The sequence below is a fragment of the Scomber scombrus genome, chromosome 3, assembly GCF_963691925.1.
Source record: "Scomber scombrus chromosome 3, fScoSco1.1, whole genome shotgun sequence".
In the NCBI taxonomy this organism is placed as follows: Eukaryota; Metazoa; Chordata; class Actinopteri; order Scombriformes; family Scombridae; genus Scomber; species Scomber scombrus.
In genome coordinates, this window is record NC_084972.1 from 33,407,034 (window position 1) to 33,412,033 (window position 5,000).

General features: G+C 39.4%; 1 protein-coding gene across 1 annotated transcript in view; it reads right to left on the minus strand.

Moving 5' to 3' along the window:
- The window catches only part of LOC133976594 (dedicator of cytokinesis protein 3-like), a 162,181-nt gene that overhangs the window by 106,633 nt on the left and 50,548 nt on the right, over positions 1-5,000 (minus strand).

Consider the following 5,000-nt stretch of genomic DNA (forward strand, 5'->3'; position numbering starts at 1 on the left):
CTCAGTAAACGTTTTCAAAATGTGTTTATGGTCTCAATCGCTAGTTTAAAGCCTTCTTCAATGCAGTATGATGTTCATTTGGGACATTTTGGCCTCCCTGATTTTATATGTGACGATAAAGCAGGGTATGCATTAGGGCGTGGTTTTGTGGTTATAGTCGTAACAGCTAACTTGGTTAGCATCACCAGGTTGCCGGTGTACAGTAGACTGACATCCAGCCCTCGCAACCTCCCCCGCTCCGTCCTCATGCTCCTCCTGATGCCCATATAAGTAGAATCCCTGTTTTTATTTTTTTGGCATGCACCGGAAATTTCTTATATACAGTCTATGGCATTAACCAAAGAGGATCCAGTTATGTGATGTTAACAATCTGTTTTAAACTGTGAGCTCCTTCAGTCATGAGCAGAAATGAACCTGAAACTATCCCGTAGCACTCGAGTTAAACTGGATATAACAACACACTCATTAACTTAAAAAAAGCTGAGCTGATTGTTTTTTACTGTAGTATTACCTGATCAGAAGTAAAGACCACAGTTCATCTCACTAATGTAAAACTGTCTCATCTCTGGAGTCACGAATATTAGTGGACCTGTCTTTGTCTCGCATCACCTTCCTCTCTCCCTCCCTCCTCTCTCTCTCCCTCCCTCCGTCTCTCTCTCTCTCTTTCTCTCTCTCTCTCTCCCTCCCTCTCTCTCTCCCCCCTCCCTCTATCCCTCTCTCCGTCTCATAACTGATTAATTAATAAAAGCCATTGTGCCAGATAAGCTGATCTCCCAGCTGAGCCGTAGCTGGCGGCTGCCTGGTGATTTCACCCACATTAGTTACACTTGTATCTCAGACGCTTCTCCTCCTCTTCTCCTCTGTTCCACTTTTCACTCAGTCTAATCTCTCCTTCCTTTCCCCCCCCCCCATCCCTCCCTCCTTCTATTCTTCTTTCACTTCACTGCCTTCTTGCTCTTCTCTTCTCTTTGTTCTGGCACATTTCCATCATAGTCCACTCCTCTCTTCCTTTCTTATCTCTATATCTTCTCCTCCCTCTCTCCTATCTTGCTATTGTTACCTTTCTTCTCCTCTCTTTTTCTCTCCCTCTCTTCTTTTAGTGTGAAAATGTGCATCCATATTTACTCAGAGCATATATATCATGCCTCTTCTCTTCTCTCCCTCCCATCGCTCTTTGAACTTCTCTCTGCCCCCAAGCTGCCGTTTTGCTCCATCAGTCACGAACCACTTTCTGCTCCATCGTCATATTTCTATCTGCTCTGTATGAATCCCACTGTGTTATATTCTCTATGTAAATATTTAATTTTTAAACTAACTTTTCGGTCTCTTTTCTCGAGGGTAGAAGAGTGATTTTTTTTTTTTTTGTGGGGGGGGGGGGGGGGGGGGGTTCTGTTTATTTTATTCTTGGTTTAGAAAATATTTAAAGCCTCCAGCTGTGCATGAAAGTTAAAAGACATTTAATATTCTGTCTTTTGGCTACTTTAATTTTGACTTTGTTTCAGCCATGTGATTTTTATGATCTATTATTAATATCTGCACATTACAGAAAGAACTTTGGGACATATTTATTGAAATACTGATTTAAAAGTTTAAATATAATCGAGCAGATCTGAGGAGCAAAATCTATGCAAGCGATTAGATTTTTAATAAGTTTGTCCAGCTGTTATAGTTCATTAACTTTTGTGTGAAGGAAGGTAGGAGGGAGGAAGGAAGGAAAGAAGGAAGGAAGGAAGGAAAGGAAGGAAGGAAGGAAGGAAGGAAGGAAGGAAGGAAGGAAGGAAGGAAGGAAAGGGAGGAAGGAAAGAAGGTAGTAGTGAGGGAGGAAGGAAGGAAGGAAAGAAGGAATGTAATGTGGAGGAAAGAAAGAGAGAAGGAAGGAAGGAGGGAGGAAGGAAGGAAGGAAGGAAGGAAGGAAAGGAAGGAAGGAAGGAAGGAAGGAAGGAAGGAAAGGGAGGAAGGAAAGAAGGTAGTAGTGAGGGAGGAAGGAAGGAAGGAAGGAAGGACAGAGGAAAGAAGGAAGGTAATGGGGAGGAAAGAAAAAGGAGGGAGGGAGGAAAGAAGGAAGGGAGGAAGGAAGGAATGAAGAAAGGAAGAAAGGAGGGAAAGAAAGGAGGAAGGAAGAAAGGAAAGAGAGAGGAAGGAAAGAAAGAGAGAAGGAGGAAGGACAGACGGAAGGAAGGAAGGAAGGAAGGAAGGAAGGAAGGAAGGAAGGAATGAAGGAAGGAAGGAACAGTTAAAACAGCCATAATCCTCTAATATATTCTCTCAAAATGGATTAAAAACAGAAATTTGATGCTGAGTCCACACAAAAAGATTGTGTGCAAGTTATTCATACGTTTATTTTCACATTTTAACCCTTTAAATTTAAACTAAACCACACGGACACAATAAACCTCATTGACACTCATATATGATCAGGAGGATTTTTTCAGTCGAGTTTCGAGCTGATTCACAAACAGAGCTGAATGTGACGATGGGATCAGTCGGTTGGACTGAGCTCATTAAAAGGTCCCAACAACAAACAGAGCTCATGTGTTTGCTCTGCTTAGAGAGAGAAAGAGAGAACATCAAAGACTGTTATCTGTCTATATCCTGGATGTGACTTTACTTCTGGCTCACTGGTCTCCAGCTCTGACATTAATCACAAAGTCAAACCTCCCTGTTCATTCACAGCCGACCTAACATGAACCCAAACGCTCAAACCAAGCAGCCATTCATTCATTAAATAACAGAAATGTAACTGAAAATATGTGGATAAGTAACACTGAGTATCTACAAAGGCGACTAAAATAAAGTAGAAAGATACGACTCACGTAAAAGAGATCTGAGGTTGAATTTGAGATGAATACTGCCACATTAGCTCAGTTAGCTGTGGACTGAAGATCACAGGTCTGTTTCCACAGATTGTAAATGTGTGGAAATGTCACGATTTCTTGCATGGTCAAGAATGAGTTGCTAGTAGGGATGTGACAACAGTATAACATGTTCATGGTACGATTATTGTAGGTGAAAATGTCACGATAAACGGTATTATCATGATAAACGGTATTATCACGATAAACGGTATTATCACGATAAACAATACTATCACGATAAACGGTATTATCACGATAAACAATACTATCACGATAAACGGTATTATCACGATAAACGGTATTATCATGATTAACAATACTATCACGATAAACGGTATTATCACGATAAACAATACTATCACGATAAACAATACTATCATGATAAACGGTATTATCACGATAAACGGTATTATCATGATTAACAATACTATCATGATAAACGGTATTATCACGATAAACGGTATTATCACGATAAACAATACTATCACGATAAACAATACTATCAAGATAAACGGTATTATCACGATAAACGGTATTATCATGATAAACGGTATTATCACGATAAACAATACTATGATTATTCATGGTACGATTATTGTTGGTGAAAATGTCACGATAAACGGTATTATCACGATAAACGGTATTATCACGATAAACGGTATTATCACGATAAACAATACTATCACGATAAACAATACTATCACGATAAACGGTATTATCATGATAAACGGTATTATCACGATAAACAATACTATCACGATAAACGGTATTATCATGATAAACGGTATTATCACGATAAACGGTATTATCACGATAAACGGTATTATCACGATAAACGATATTATCACGATAAACGGTATTATAATGATAAACGATATTATCATGATAATCTCGTTTCCTGAAATCCTAAATTACTTCACACCATGACCACCTTGGATTTTATTCACTGAACAGAATATTGAAATTTTGTTTTCTATAAAAAATATCATAACACTGTTCAAAGTTGAAAATTCTATTCTAAATGAAATTGGTCGATTGATTCCTGGACAGCAAAGACTTAGTAGTAAAATGTATCTACTGGGTGTTCAAAGTTAAATTAATGTTTTAAAGGCAAAAGGAAATTAGTAAACACACACACAGAACATAATTAAAGGTTCACAGGCTACTTGTGGCTAAATAAAATCAAACTGCAGATGAAGGAAGGATCGCTTTAATTACGATAATGATGGTGATGAAAACGGTTGGCAGTTTTAATACTTTTTCACTTCCCTGTTATAGTAAAACTGTTTAATAGCACATCATTATTCTCAAGTATGATGTTTCTTTTTTTAGTTAAATGTGTTAAAATGACAATGATGTCATGTTGCAGCTTACATGCTGAAAATGTTTTTGACTGTTTCTTCTTTCCTCCCTCCCTCCATCTTTCCTTCCTTCCTTCCTTCTTTCCTCCCTCCCTCTTTCTCTCTTTCTTTCCTCCCTCCCTCCCACCTTCCTCACTTCTTTCCTTCCTTCCTCGCTCCTTTCCTCCCTCCTTCCCTCCTACCTCCCTCCTTTACTTCCTTCCTTTGTTCCTCCCTCCTTTCCTTCCTTCCTTCCTCCCTCCTTTCCTTCCTTCCTCCGTCCTTTCCTCCCTCCTTTCCTTCCTTCTTCCTTCCTTCCTTCCTTCCTCATTCCTTCCTTCCTTCCTTCCTCCCTTCCCCACTTTTTTCCTGCCTTCCTTCCTCCCTCCTTTCCTTCCTTCTCCCTTCCTTCCTTCCTTCCTTCCCTTCCTTCCTCATTCCTTCCTTGCTTCTTTCCTCCCTTCCTTCCTTCCTTCCTTCCTTCCTCCTTCCATCCTTCCTTCCTTCCTCCCTCCCTTCCTTTCTTGACTTGAGGACAACAGGAGGGTTAAGATCTTCAGTCAAAATGGTTCTGTAGACATTGTTCAGATGTAGAGGTAAAACTTAATAAGCAAGAATAAAGATAATAAATGATAATAAGTGATAATAAGTGATAATAAGTGATAATAAGTGATAAGCTGCAGCGAGCTCAATGTTAAAGTGGCTCAGTGAGAATTAAAAGCAGAAATCTCTGGACAGGAAGTTTCTTCACAGCTTTATCTCACAATGGTTGTTATGCCGTTAAGCTTTTGGGAAATTCTTTGCA